This window comes from Halichoeres trimaculatus, unplaced genomic scaffold (genome assembly GCF_033239565.1).
Source record: "Halichoeres trimaculatus isolate MK-OKI-2021-1 unplaced genomic scaffold, fHalTri1.1 fHalTri1_scaffold_7, whole genome shotgun sequence".
Lineage (NCBI taxonomy): Eukaryota > Metazoa > Chordata > Actinopteri > Labriformes > Labridae > Halichoeres > Halichoeres trimaculatus.
This window is the reverse complement of record NW_027437185.1, coordinates 17,561,451-17,576,919: the sequence shown is the minus strand read 5'-3', so window position 1 is coordinate 17,576,919 and position 15,469 is coordinate 17,561,451. Positions and strand designations below refer to the sequence as shown.

Here is a 15,469-nt window from a genome sequence, read left to right as displayed (position 1 = left end):
TGATGTTCATGTCAGTCATTTGGGCCTGGTTGAAGAGGCCTTTAATTCTTTGGTTTATTCTGCTGACTCAAAGTCGCTGCTGTAATCATGGCACAAATTGACTTGCTGACACCAATTTGAACCTGGGGCGTTAAAACCTTTGTAATCATCTAAGAGGTCAAGCACACTAGTAATGCTTATTACTGTCCTTTAATGACTTAAAATGGTGTTGCCCCTGAAACTAATTTGAGCCATGAAAGTATGCAAACAGCCTGATAAACAGCAAGGGGGTTATCGAAGTGAGGGTCAGCATCCTTGTTAAGAAGTGTTCTTGTGATCTTATTTCCAAATAGAGAAATCTTGTGTGTCTTAAACACAAAGAGGAAAAGAAAAAGCAGAGCCACCATCACAGACTACAGCACCAGATATAAAATCCAGCACTTTTAAATCAGCAGTTTTTAATGCCCGGAGTGAGCATATTTCATGTGTTTATGGGTCAATTCTCACTTCATGCAAAACAGACTTTGTGTCTTATGAAACACCATTTATAGAACCCTTTTAATAAACTATTAAATATGTCATTGGTTTTTTTGTAATGAAATTAAAAGAGCGTGAAACAAGGTGGTGTCTAAAATGCTTACACAACATTATAAAAGTTGCAAATGTGTTAAAGAAGCAGCACAGAGATCAAGCTGAGGATCTTTAATGTCAGCAGAACAGCTTCCTTTTTTTTTCTTTTGGAGAGGTGCTGCCGAGGATTTAATACCACAGACTTCTGTTGCATCCATAAATGTAGTTTCATTTCGCCAGAGCTCTGTGGTGAAGCTGCACAAAGCAGAAAATCACATTTCAACTCATCAATTCGTGGATTGAATTCAGAGTGATTCTTTTGTGGCTGATGAGTTTGAAAATGACGCTTTGAAAACAACGTGTATGTCCACAAAATAACACCTTTGTCCCCTTTCCCTACACCTACACGTTCATTTTTCGTTTTCTTTACATCTCTATTTTCTAAACACACCTTGATGCACCTTTATTTAAAATACGAGCAATAAATCATTGTACCTTTTGGTTTATTTATCTGTCACTTTTTGTGCTGACAGTAAGCCTGAACATAAAGGTTATTAAAGTCTTTCTGCTTTGTGTCTCAACAGGGACACACACCATCCACCAGACGCTTATGAGTGTGTGTGTGTGTTTGTGGGTGATCCCTGCTTGAAGACTAAAACCTCCTGTCGACCCGTCAGCTTTTAAAGATTGTAAGTACACTTTCTTCTCTCTCTTCTTTCCTCAGTTTTATTTTAAAAGAGCTGCACTTGATCCCTGAGTTAATATCACACTGCAAGACTGTTCATATTGCATAAAAGTTAAGCCCAATTTAAAGCTTAAAAGACTATTAGGTAAAACATGAATCATGTGAAGAAAGATTTCTAACTCTGACAAAAGAATAAAACCTAATCGTACAAGGATTTAAAGCATAATCCTTTATCAACGTGAGCCATAGGGGAAAGAGTTAGATTTTGCTTAAATGCATAATCATTCTACTTCAACAGACCTTTACAAATGAACGCATAATTAATCTCACTGCTTTACCCTGCAACCTTTTTGAGACTTTCTTTTATCCTTGAGGAAAACACGTGTATCCTGTCCCAGGTTGTGATCTCTGTTATGTCGAGCAGCCTCTGTTGTCATGATGTTGCAGTAAAGGTGTGACCACACACGCAGCAGCGCTTATGTCTGTCAGTGTGTGTTTATGTGTGTGTGTGTGTGTGTGTGTGTGTGTGTGTGTGTGTGTGTGTGTGTGTGTGTGTGTGTGTGTGTGTGTGTGTGTCCTGCAGCTTTTGCTAACCCCTGCAATTCTGCATTGACTCCATGCCAGCGAGTAGAAAGCTGATGCAGAGCAGTGGCTCCACTGTTGTACCCAGGTGCATCAGCCAATGGCCATAACAGGGTGTGTGTGTGTGTGTGTGTGTGTGTGTGTGTGTGTGTGTGTGTGTGTGTGTGTGTGTGTGTGTGTGTGTGTGTACAGGTTTAATAGGGCTGCAGACTAAATGACTGCAGCCAACACAGTAATAAAAATTGGTGCAGTCATAACCAATTGTGTGGAAATTTACTGCTCAGGCAATTCATAAACTTTTCTGATTATATACTTTTAAGCCATTTAATGAGATAACTTCCCACAGTCTTGTTATCAAACATATGCAGCACAAACGCTGTTTTGTGAAAAGGAAATACTATTCAGGTCATGGAAAGTTCTCCATAATTAACATATGAAACAAGACATCCACAAACTTTAAAAACATGCTGTTTACCCCTGCAGCGTCTGGCAGTGTAATCAACTCATGCCCCATAATGTATCAGAGAGGTGGCCACTAACGCTTGCTGAATCACTGCCATGGTTTTTATGACTACATCCATATAGGTCAGAATCAGGGAAAATGTTGTGTCTTTCACTTCAGCTGAGAGTGGTTTGCATACTGAGATGATATTTACAACATATTTGAGTGGAGATCAAATTACTCAGAAACTGTCGGAACAAAACAGAACACACTCACATTTTCAGACCAAATTTTCTGCCTGTTATGTATGAAAATTTTATCCCTGCTACAAAATAATTTATACCTCCCACACTGACTGTAGTTTACAAGCATTCTGAATGAATCATGTAGTGCTAGCCAAAGCAGCTAACTTTGAATGGCCTCAGTATGCTCACAGGTTTTTGAGGCACTATGTTGTAGGATTGTCCTGAAACAAGATTTTTTTTCTTCTATTTTGATGGAGTCACACAAAGTCCGACCACCTAAATCTGAATAACAACTATATCTGATTGCTGATATACAAAATAAGTCACTGCACACAAACTAACATCAAGTAAAATGGTAGTTTTCTAGTCATCCTACATGATGTTAAGTTCAAACATCTCCACTAAACTCAGGCTTAACCCTTCATTTAAAGTCTGCAGGTTTGATAATCCTGCTCAATCCTCTCCCACTGGCCTCTGTACCTGTGTGTCACTGTCTGTGTCTGCCTCAACCCTCTCCTCTGCCTGTGCGTTTATGTTTTGGTTGTATCAGGATGTTTCTGAGTAGACATGGTTACATCAGTCAATCTCAGCGTGCCCAGTGCACAAGTGACTTTGTGTATTGATGATAGTGAGTGAAAGAAGCTATCCTAAGCTTTGGACGTAGCACGGAGAAAGAAAAACACAACCAAAGTGAAACGAAACGGAAAACGGATAAAGCTTTTTCCTAAACAAGGGTGAAGCTTGGCTCAACTTTCAGACGCTTTTGGGCATTTGGAAAGCAGCTCGGGACAAAAAGTGGCATGAGTTGGTTTTCTGCTGACCAGGTATGTGTCAAACACCCACCTTTAGCTTGTTCTAACACGCTAAGTCAGGTGTATGGCTCTCGAGCCTCTTTCACGTAGAAACACGACTCTGCAGGTGGTTGTAGGGCTAGTGAATGTGTTCACTGAGGTCTGAGGCTGTGGGTGGCGCCGGCACTTGGTCGAGGAGGAGGAGCCCAGTTTGAGTGTTGTGTTTACTAACAAGTAACAAAAATTCCTACAGACCCTACCTTTAAGTCTGTGTGTGAAATGCTTAATTCCAGCTACTGTCTCTTTAAGGCCCATGCACCGTTCTGCAACCCAGCATTCTGGAAGCCTACTTCACTGTTGCCATGCAACAAAGATGTGATTCTCTTTCAGAATGACAAGTTTACTCTTTTAAGGAGATTCATTAACCAGTGATGTCACAATTTTAGCAAACTTATGTTGATCTGGCAAACCTGTCTATAAGGAGTCTGCTGTACAAGAGCTGAAAGCTGAAATAACAGCTATGGGTGGACAATACATATCGCGTACCATGTTATCCAAAATGTTGCTTTAACAATGTGCAATTTTACATTATTGAGTATTACTGTTTCAAAAAAAACTAACAAAAAAAACGAATAGAATAGAGGCAAAGGAGAGTTGCTTGAAAGTCCTCATTGGCTGAATGCTTGCTTCAGAAGCCAATGAGCAGACAGGGTTCAGTCATGTGACTCAGTGGAAACCAAAACACTACATAGTCGCACATGGAGAAAACATGCAGGAGTCTCCTGTCTCAGTGGATGATTTATTAGCGAGACGTGGGTCCACATCCCTCACCTGGAAATGGTTTGGAGTGAGTGTGACATCGTCACAGAGCTAACGTTGGGAGATGTTTCTTGTGGTGTTTTTTTCAGCTCTCTGTCCGCTTTGGGGAATGAGCTTGTCTGTGTGTGTAAATATGCGCATGTGTTTGTGGGTCTGTGAACGCGTTACAGCAGAACTTCACCGAAATGTACAAATTAACATCCCGTCATGTAAATTAGATTTAGATGAATGACACGGACCTATTTCGTTGGTCAAATAAAGAAAATACAAGGTATAAACCTGGAAAACGAAAATAAAATTAACTTGACTTCCTGGGGGGCATACAATGGTAGGGGAAACACTGTCATTGTTAAGTTGCCATAGAGTATTGTTGGCCAATGTTTTACAGAGATGTATGAGGCACTTTAAAAAAAACACAGGAACTGTTGTTCTGAAATGCTGTGTCTATCCATAGTTTTCCTCTTGGTAGGCAAGTAGTTCTACAGTATTTTTTTTATTATAGTCAGAATATCGTTATCAGAAAATTTGAAAAAATAATCAAGATATATTTATTTATCCTTATCACCCACCCCTACTAACAGCTGACAAGAGGGGAACACATTGCACGGGGTAAAGCGCAGCCTCATTTGAAAAGTTATGTTAGAGGAGTGGGCATGTTTAAGAAACAATACTATACGGTTATCTTCTTTGTTACGCTGCTTTGTTTTCATTAGTGGCACTTGCTCTCCTCACTTTGTCCACAACAATATTTACAGGCACATCAGGGCCTACTACCTCATACCAAAGGAGCACATGTGCATGTCTTAGCTGCTGCAGTGGCTTTTTAGGACCGTATGGATAATTGATTGTCTTGTTGTTACATTAAAGATCACCATGCCTTGTGTGCGTATTCCTCCTGTCAGCATTTAAGAGACGTGTTTTATTTAAATAGCAAACACAAGACTTTCTTTCCCCTTCTTCAGTTTCACAGCTGTAAATTCTAACACCTCACAAAGAAAAGTACCACTCCTGAAAATCCAAGTATTACCACCAGGGAAGAGAGGGGGCAGCGTCCTTCATCACTTCACAGAGATTTGAGCAAACTGGCTGAGTGGAGAAGGCCACAGAGGACCCAATGTGTCAGGGATAGACAACACAGATAGAGCAACACACACACAAAAATCCTCTGATCCGCCGCTGGGAATATAAACAGCTACTCAAGCATATGGAAGGTTTTGCTTTCACAAGCAGGGAGAGACGATTGTTTTTCACCTGCGTCTCCTTGTGTGTGTGGTATAGAATAGTGATGCTTTAGCTGGAAGGGTCCTGTGTGAGTGGGCTGGCTTAAATGAATGCTGAATGCATGAGAACAGGACAGGTTAAAAAAGACTGACAGATGCAGCCTCTGATTAAGTCAGAGCTGCTGTTACATCATCGGAAATCTTCAAAGATAGCTAATAATGTGCAAAAGTAAATGATTCATAGACTGAATCTTAGATAAATGTTGGATTTCCTTGAAGAAAATGCTGGTTAAAATGAGAAGATAGCAGGCGGTAACCAGTACCCTGTTGAGTCACAGAGCTGCCCAGAGGCAGGTTAGAGACCTGCTCAAAGGCTGTTTTAAAGATTTAAAAGATTTTCCTTAAAGATGAAGGAATCTAAGTAGAGAGAATAAGCTGGTTCACACCAACTTCACAGTGAAAAACAGCAACCCCCTCTAATTCTTTAAGTCTCCTTTTTACCCTTTTGATGTGTTACCAAAATGTTTCAATAGTCAAATTGCTCAAATTGATTAAATAATGGTTTGCAGTTTGACTTTTCTTTCTCTGTCTGCCAAGCTAAGCTTTATAGAAGGACTGTGATAGATTCCAGCTCCAAACACCCTGTTCAAAGTTGCTGGAGACAACAAGAGCCAAGTAAACCCATCAAAAGCCAGGCTGGATATCCTGTTGGGGAACATTTACCAGTTCAAAACCAGTACACTAATCCTCAGCCTCTGGTGCATTTGTCTTATCTCCCTCTGTGACCCTCCCCTCGCTTTATTTTAGCCCTCAGTGAGCATCTCCTGCACTCAACACTTACTGATCTTTACCTTCACAGCTCCACTTCTTCTCTCTCCTTCAGCTTTCTGTGTACAGTGGACACAGTTTCTTTTTCTCTCTTGATCCACGTGGATAAATATTCTGTGATGTGAGCTTACTGCAGCCATCAAACACGGTGGATTTTCTTATCTTTGGCCCCTCGAGTCCCTCAAACGACTTTCTTCTTCTTCTGTTCAGATAGAAAGATGCCAGCTTTTTCTGGGATGCTGACACGGCTGAGCCTGTGCCAATGTGTTCTTATCAACAACTGAGATAAAACCTGAAGCAGACCTTGCTGTTGCTAATCACCGATGGGAAAATTTAATGATTCCAATCAGAGGTAGATGGTCTTCTTCTGAAAGCTGAGTAAACTCAGACCAGGTCTTACTCTGGATCTCAGTAGGACTGTCGTGGTTTGAGAAGGCCCTTCTATGCATTAACACTCCCATCTTTTCTACTATGAAAGCCTAATCCATGGCTCTATGCTTTCAATTACAAGGTAGTGGAAACAATACAGTTACTCCATCATGTGCATGGTCAGGAAAAATACAATGCAACGTCTGTTTAGACTGTGTAAAAAAAACTGTCAATTTAGAAAAACAGATTAGATCTGATTAGATTTCTGAAACAAAACTTTCGTGTAAATAGTAACTGGTAGATGTCTTAATAATTCATTTAAAAGGCAGTAATGATAAGATAGATTTATTGTGCTGGCATAACATTACGTCATCCATGACACAGAAAGCCAACCAAGTTATGAGAAGAAAATCGGTTAAACTTTCTCAACAGTAATAACTTGGCAAAGTACAGGGTGTAGCAAACGATATTTCACGCAAAGATATTTCATATTGGACTTGAGAATGCAAGTCCAATACGACAAAGCATTAACTTAAAGATTGAGTGAATTTGAGTGAATCTATTGTGTGCTGTTGTCTCCTCTTTAAAAACAAACTACATGGTGGCAGCTGTAGTAACATCTCTTTACATTTTTCACATTTAGTATATCACATATTATATAAATATAAATATTTATAGAATACAGTATATTCTATTCTATTTTATATTTTTCTATCCTTCCTATTGCAACACATTATATGGTACTGAACCGTAACACACCATACAGTACCATGGTATATTGAATGGTACTGTATCATGTGATTTAAAGGTCCCATATTATGCAAAAATTACTTTATTAAGATTTTTAGTGAAATTTGTGGGTCTTTGGCTTTCCTCCCAGCCCACAAAATGTGATATTTAATGACAAAATATGTACTTAGTAGTGCCTGTGAATGTAAAATCCTGACCTAAAACGAGCTGTTTGAATTTGGGGATTTGCTGACGTCAGCGATTCCCTTTTTTGACCAATCAGGAGCAAGTCTGACCTGATTGGTCCACCAGAGCAGATACCCCCGCCCACTCCTCTTTCCGCTGCTGGAGGAGAATGCCGAAGTTGAAGAGCCATCACTGCTCTGTTTTTGGCTGTAAACAGCCACATAGTTCCATCATGCACAAGCTTCCAATCTCGGAAGAAGACAAGACTGAGTGGTTAGAGTTTACTTGTCAAGGAAATGTGCCAGCTACACTCAGTAAAACTGTGCATGTGTGTGCTTGTCACTTCACGGCCGACTGCTTTTCCAACTTTGGACTGTACAACAGACGGCTAGCGAATAGACTGGACCTGAATCCAGGTGCATTAACCAACCATCAGCCAACAAACCTTGGACCCTGGAAATGTGAATATTTTAAATGCTGTGTGCTGTGGAGCAGATGTAAGAGCTTTTCCTCAGTGTCTCCCCTGTCTCTGTGTTAGCTTCAGGATGCTAACTGTAGCTGCGGTTAGCCTGTAGTTTTGGCCTGTAATGTTATGGCAAATGAGCTTCACTGTTTTCTAAACATTGTGCAGTCAGAGCTCGGTAGTCATGGTTACATTGCACAATGTATCAAAGCATGTCACAAGTGTATTGAATCACACTTTCATAGGAAAAAAAATTTGAAGTGACCTGACTTCATAGCTGAATCAAAACAACATGTCCAAGAAAAGCATCCAAAACACTGGTAAGGGTCACAAACACTGTCCTATTTCATCCTCTTTGGTCACTGTACAAGCAACAAGACTTTACTGATAAGTGAGAACAGGCTGTGAAATTGGAATTTTTGTAGCAATGCCTTCTGTGTGTGTGTGTGTGTGTGTGTGTGTGTGTGTGTGTGTGTGTGTGTGTGTGTGTGTGTGTGTGTGTGTGTGTGTGTGTGTGTGTGTGTGTGTGTGTGTGTGTGTGTAACAAGTGTACGGTACATCAGTGTGCCATCAAACTCCAGACTCATCAACATGGTGCTCGTCTCCTGTCACAACACTGTCTGACAATGAGCGTCTCTGTCACACTAGGTGACACAGCACTCCAATTAATCACAAAGAAGGACCACTAATGAAGTCGTTATGTATTCCGAGAGTTTCATCTTGACAATCCACTTTTCCCTCCAAAGATACAGAAATATACACAAAAGGATTTGAGGCACTGCAGTAATGGATTAGTTCAAATGGAGTTTGACAAGTGAAATATAGCCCTGATTGGGACGTGGCTGAAGTGTTGATGTAATTTTCTTCCTTTTGCTTGTTAGGTTTGGTCTCACCTCAAATACCCTTTGAAATTTTCTTCCTGACTATTGTTTAATGGAATGAAGAATAAATTGCTAGAGTTTGTCTCCCCTTGAGCAAACTACAACAAAGTCAGACTTGGGTAAGCCTTTATGGGTTGATTATATTCAGTGTGGAAGTGCAGTCAGCTCTTTTAGGTCAACACCTGTTTTCATATTATTTTGAGCAAAAACAGGATGTACCACAGCATTAACACTGCCAGACTGAAGGCTAAAAAATGTGGATACTCTGGTCTGTATCATAAGTTTATGCGTTGCATTTTTGTTCCAAAACTACTGATAAAACCTCCACATCAGAGAGTTCAACTGGCCTGCTGAGTTAAAAGCTTAGATATTAGAGGTAGGGTCTGCGGGAATTTTCATGACTTGTTAGTAAACACAAATTCAAACTGGGCTCCTCCTCCTTGGCTCAATGCTAGTGGCAGCGCACACCCACAGCTTCTGACTATGACTATCCACCTGTATCGCATTTCTACGTGGGAGAGACTCAAACTGTGCACCTAACTTGATATATTAGCACAAGCTAAACACTAGGTTATTTGACACATACCCGCTCAGTAAAAAGCCAACTCGTGTTGCTCTATGTCCCAAGCTACTCTCCAAGTTCCTAAAAGCGAGTGAAAGTTGAGCCAAGCTTCACCCTCAGTTAATAAAAAGCTTGATCTGTTTGTCATTTTAGCTTTGCTTTAGTTGTATTTTTCTTGCTCCTTGCTACATATCGCTGGTGATAGCTTCTTCCACTTGCTAATCAACACCCCAAGTCACTTACGCACTGGGTGCTCTGTGATTGGCCGATTTAACCACACTTGCTCTCCAGCCAGAAACGTCCTGATACACCCAAAATATCAACTTACAGGCTGAGGGGAGGGTTCAAAGCAGACGCAGGCTCTAACAAACAGGTATAGAGGCCCCTGAAGTGATGGTTGAACAGGATTAGTACAGTAAAAAAGTTGACATTTCATTTTTTAGGAAAATGCTGCAGACTCTACCTTTAATAATTTATTGATTAAGTTAAGCTTTTTGATTGCTAGCTGTCTTTTCTTGCACAAAGGCCATTTTGTTTTGTCATATGCAGTTCATAAATTTAATTGGCTGTCAATGCAAAATGTGTTGATGCATTGCTGCATTGTATTGTCACATTGTCATTTTAGTTTTACATATGTCTGTCTCCCTTTGAAGCAGGACTTTGTGAGAACATGCACACTGTGCTCCGTTTTGAAGCATTTCATAGTTAAGATAATTATCCTCAAGGGGAGTACAGAATGAAGTGCACTTGTAGACTCTGGGTCAATTCAGGCATATTCAGCTTCTACAAGCTCACTCAGTTTTTGCTTTAGTCTACCACATTGAAAGTTCAAAGAAAACCCATCTCTGATCCAGACACAATGCCTTCCAAAGGAATCTCTCTGGAGGCTTAAAATATTTCTTTTGTGGCTCCAGTCTGGGGTTGTTACTTCAGGTCACGATCCCTTGTGTGGGCTTTTCTGAAGTTTTTGTACAAGGGTTACTGTGGAGGAGATAAAAGGGCCTTTTTTTCTTTAGTATGCTGACCTATCCTTACCAAGAAGTTCAAAGAAATGCTTGTTTGGTTTAATAGTGTACTCAATCAAAGCGAAAAACAGAGGCAGCACATTTTTGGTTCTACACATTTGTTTCTTGTCAAAACTTGACACATACACATTGTGCAACATAAGTTGGAGATTTGGATGTTTTATCTTTGTAGTGGCTCATAAAACAATGCCCCATATGTAGCGCTTGACATGAACTTTTTTGTTCACCAGCCCCTGTAACTAGTGGTTTCCCAGAGTCACTAGTTACTCAGCATTTTCGCTAGCCATAATTTTGATGTTAAATAATTATATTTAATATGATTAAAGGTGACTATGACATATTAAACTTTTTTGAACTACATTTAAAACATTTTAAATTACAAATGACCCCTGTTCACACTCAAATCAAGACTACATAAATGTTCAGCGCTTCAAGTCATTATGAGGTATTAGCTCTGAAAAGGTTGTGTGTAAGGTTGTGCTCCTTTTATATGAAAACATGCAGACTATCAAGACAAAGTCATTAAAGAAGTCGTTAATAATTGCATATAATAAGAGTGGTTAAGGGGGTACAGAAGATTAATTGAAAAGACAAAAACTAAACTAAAAAAAATCTAGTAAGAGACACTGTATGCTTAAACATTTATTTAAAACAGTAATTTTTCCATAATAAATCAAGTACTGTGTTTATTGGACTTTCAGTTGCTTCATGTTAACTCTCTCTGCACGTTATCAGGCGCTAAACACCAGGAGCTTTCACGCTGTCCAAGCTGGAGATGGAGAGCTCCTGTCAGCAGTGATGTCAGTTTTTGCCTGTTTTTTGCTCTTCTGCACAGGTCTCATCTTTTAGCACTGCAGGTTGTCGCTCGTTTTTAACCCCAGATCTAGCCACCATATCATTTTCAGTGTTGTTCAGTGTTATATTTGTGGTTTTCTTTCTCAAATGACACCATAAAATGAGTTATCTCTTAAGGAAGTTCATCAAACTTTGCTGAGATCCATCTAGAGTCATAAAGGATTGTGCAGCATTTATCCTCGCGTGTGTGAATGCTCCTTTGTGCTGATTGAAGTTCACCCTGATCACTGATTGGATTGCATCAGGGTTTTTCAAAGGTAGTACAGAATAGAATTACATTTAAATAAAACCAAACTGAAACTGAAAGGAGATTCAAGGACACTCAGAAAAATCTCTAGCACATACAGAATGTATTTTGCTTTGTGATTTACTCAGTTCTGTTAAAAATATGATAACTGTTGAAACAAACGAGAAAAATATGCCGTTTTTCCAAATGAAAACAAGTGACGACATACAGATATGTTCAATCTCTTTCAATGGTCTCTTTGGTTTATTGTTTTTGTTTGTCTGGGATATCTGTAATAAAGAAAAACATACAGTATTCACAGTGCCGGCAGTTCTCAATTTGGGCCAATTAGATCTTCTTTGCAAAAACTTTAATGAGTAAAAGTGGCTCTGACAGAGTGCTGGCTGAACGCACAAACTCTAAAGAATAAAATGCAGTTTTGTTTTATTTTTAACAAAGACTGTTGATCCAATGAGCTCTAAATTTGGCACACAGTATCTTTGGAAACTGGAGACCTTAAGTTATTAAAAATCTGTTGGCGCTAGAAAATGTTCAGCTGCCTCAGGCCAACAAAAACAGTCTGAACTTGTGAGAAAAAAGTTCACTCTCAAAAACAGAAACAAGAAGTCATTTAGTGATCCTATTTCAACACCTTATGTGCACAACTTTTAATGTAAATGAGCCTCATCCATTCAAGACCATATGTCTCAAAAGTCTTTTGGTAACTTAGTAATTTAGAAAGATATGCAAATATCAGGGAGGGCACAACACTGCTGAACACATGCAGCAAATATTTGTGGTCACACAGACCTGTACACACTAACAGACAGATTTCTGCACATTCACATTTTTGCAAAGAGGATTGACAGAGGGGGAGAAAGACAGAAATAAAAAAGGGGAAGGGGTAAGGAGTGATTAAAATGTAGGGAGAAAGAGAGGTGGCAGGCAGGAAAGAGAGCCTTGAGATGATGTTTATGGAGGTTTTTGGTGCTAGGGATGGGTGATACAGCTTCAAAATTATATCATGAATTTTAAGGAAATTTGGGATAACAATATTTATGACAATATAGGGGGGGGGCAAATTATTATTAGTGGTTGCTGCTTCTGAATAACAGCATTTTTATTGCCCAAACATCATGGAAGCCACTTTTCCAATCATTTACTACTACTACACAAGCTTGAAATGTAAACATAGTAAATCGGTGAGATCCAGAGGAAATCTGACATTATGGAGGAAGAAAAGTGAATCTTGCAGGTGAAAAATGACGACACAACACATTTTTTCTATAACGACACCAACAGAAAGGAGAAGGCATAGACTGAAGCTGCTGAAGTTTAAGTAAGGCCAGATGGGCTTGGCATAGTACTTGATTACCATGAAAGTTTGTTGTCATGGGTTAGATTCCTTCAGGAACATGTGGTTCTCCTGTGATCTTGTGATCTAAGGTATCCAGCTGCTATGGGCGCTGCCCTGCACTGTGCTGCTCAGCGCTCCAGAGACGAATCCAGTATGAATTGGCAAACGCCCAAAATCCACGAACTGCGCTCACACTGTATGTGTGAATTTGGGGTAATGCTGTTGTTAGGTTCGGACGTTCTGCTCAACCACACATCTGTCGTAGAGGCAAAAAATCCACCAATAATAACATAGCTTTCACGTCCTCTTCACGTGTTGTCATAGTCTGGTTGTATTTGGCCCGTTGTTACAGCTTTAGGTGCTGGAACATGTTTGTGGTGTTGCCACCCTTTGCGGTAATAGTTCTCCTGCACATTTTTCATTTAACATGTTTAGCTGCATGGCTGATCTTTGGCCAGCCAAACCACCTCCATATGACTGAGGTAGCTCCTCTTTCAGGCACTAAATAACTCATGTGAAGACGAAGTTGATGCGGCCGTACTACTTGCACTCTCTGCCATTATGGTTTTATACACAACAGGGAGCGTCATACGTCATTGCGTCTGCTGTAAATATAGCGAATCATAGATGGTATGGTACGGTACACCTCTATTTGGCGCTATATTTTAATCAAAATTGATTCATTCATTCATTCATTCATTCATTCATCGATTGACTGATCATGAAGGAGAGAAAGGAAGACAAGAGAGGAATGGAGAAAGAGGTAATGGGCTTGCTTGCTTGCTTTGGCATTGTAAATGAATGTTTGTCATGCCAATAAAGTTTTTTTTAATTGAATTGAACTGATTTGAATTGAATTGAGAAAGCCAGAGTGAGGCAAAGTGAGGGAGCAGGAGGAGAAAGAAAAAGAAAGAGAGAGGAAGCATTGATAAGAGAAAGCAAACAGCTGTTGATTGAAGGAAGAAGCAGCAAACATGCTCAAATTCTGGTTTACACACAAACTCAATTCATCCCTGCTGCTGAATCAACCGTTATACGACGCTTTTTATATAACCTAGCAGCACATTCTTAAGTGAGTATTGTATCTATATGTGTGAGGAGAAAAACAAAGCACATTAACAAGCTTTGCACATGATCAGTGCAAGGGACTGTGATAGATTTTCAATATCCAACAGTGAATTTAATGGCTTACACTGAAGTGAGTGATGTAAGCCTCAGGGTGTGAGCAGAGAGAGGAGGAGGGAGACAGAGGATGTGGAATCAGACCTACATGTACAGTAGCTGTGGTCTCAGGGGTTCCCACCATGCACCATCTTACTCACAACCTCTCCTCGTTCCTCAACCCTCAGGCTGAGAGCTGCCCTGTTACAGAGACTTTGTTCCTTGCTCCACAAGTTGCTATGGTGATCACAGGCTGAGGAGTATAAAGATTACAGTTTACCAAGTCCACAGGTATTTTAATAAAAGTGAAAGAGATTTTTTTTTCTTAAACTACGACGGAAAGGATTAGTTTAATTCCTGTCTTACAAACATGACTGTGCAGCCCCTGTGTGTCTGCTGACCTCTGCTATGAAAAGTAAACAGATTTTATCTGATTTGTAGAGTTCAAATGATCAGTCAAGTAATTAATTTATTGACAGGCAGAAATAATCTATGTGTTACATCCTTGGTAAAGCCTGTCAGATAAAGTGGTGTACTTGTGTACTTTCATTTGAAGTCCTTTTGACACAAGTTTTGATGCACAAGCTAGAAATTTTCGAGAAAGAAAGAAAAGCACTCACAGACAAGCAGACAAAGACTGACAAAAGTCTGAGCTGAGTCGTCAACTGTTCCCTGTCCAGACGATGACCTGCTCTGTTCACACACTGGCTCAATCAATCAGCTCACAGATTTCATATCCTGGGTCTGGCAGGACGGAGCCTGTTAATTTGTAGCTCAATCAATTCAGACTTTTCTTTTTGAGATGTTTGATTTCTTGTCCACATCTGGACAAGCTCAGATATAGAGATGGGAGAAATACCAAGCCTGTAATGTATGACTTACATGTCATCGATACGCCATCAATATTGTTATTTCAATGGAAAAATGTGATGCGGTCCAGTTCGACTCACCGTGTCACTAATTTATGACTCCTTGTGGTGACAAGAAAAGGAAGGGGAAACATTGGTGGAAGTGGAACCCTCACCCTGAAGAAGGAGTTCACAGCAGGTCAGAAGACGAAGACAGTGAGGTAGAGTCGAATAGCAGTAAAAGGAAGTGTAGATAAAGGCTTGCCCCCTTCAAAACCAAAAAGAAAGAGAGGGAAAAAGTTCAGCTCTTTGTGCTGACATGAGAAGAGAGGAGAAGGATGCCCTGAAGTCTGCGGTGTGTGTGACAGAGAGAAACAGAAAGAGGACTCATCTGCCATGGGTTGACAAGGTCACACAAGAGAACAACGGATTAAGTTAATGCATTCCTACAGGCTACAAACTAACATCATGCTACACCTGTGCTCATGACAGAGATGTTTGTTATGTCCATCAACCAATAACATGAACAAGTTTTAAAATGTGCCTTTAAAATGTATTTTGGCAGTTTCATAGCTCCACAAATTTCACTGTGAGACTTAAAAAATATGCACAAACAAAAGCAAACATCAAAATGCATTGAATAAAT

The 15,469-nt window shown here is 39.9% G+C and overlaps 2 protein-coding genes across 3 annotated transcripts in view; one reads left to right on the top strand and one right to left on the bottom strand.

The window, feature by feature from the left end:
- The window catches only part of LOC141793011 (uncharacterized), a 224,007-nt gene that overhangs the window by 158,145 nt on the left and 50,393 nt on the right, over positions 1-15,469 (bottom strand). The window lies entirely within an intron of this gene.
- The window catches only part of frmpd3 (FERM and PDZ domain containing 3), a 116,074-nt gene that overhangs the window by 50,338 nt on the left and 50,267 nt on the right, over positions 1-15,469 (top strand). For both annotated transcript variants that reach the window (XM_074673293.1, XM_074673292.1), the window contains exon 2: positions 1,134-1,238. The gene's annotated coding sequence lies outside the window, so the exon portion shown is untranslated. The remainder of the gene's footprint in view (positions 1-1,133; positions 1,239-15,469) is intronic.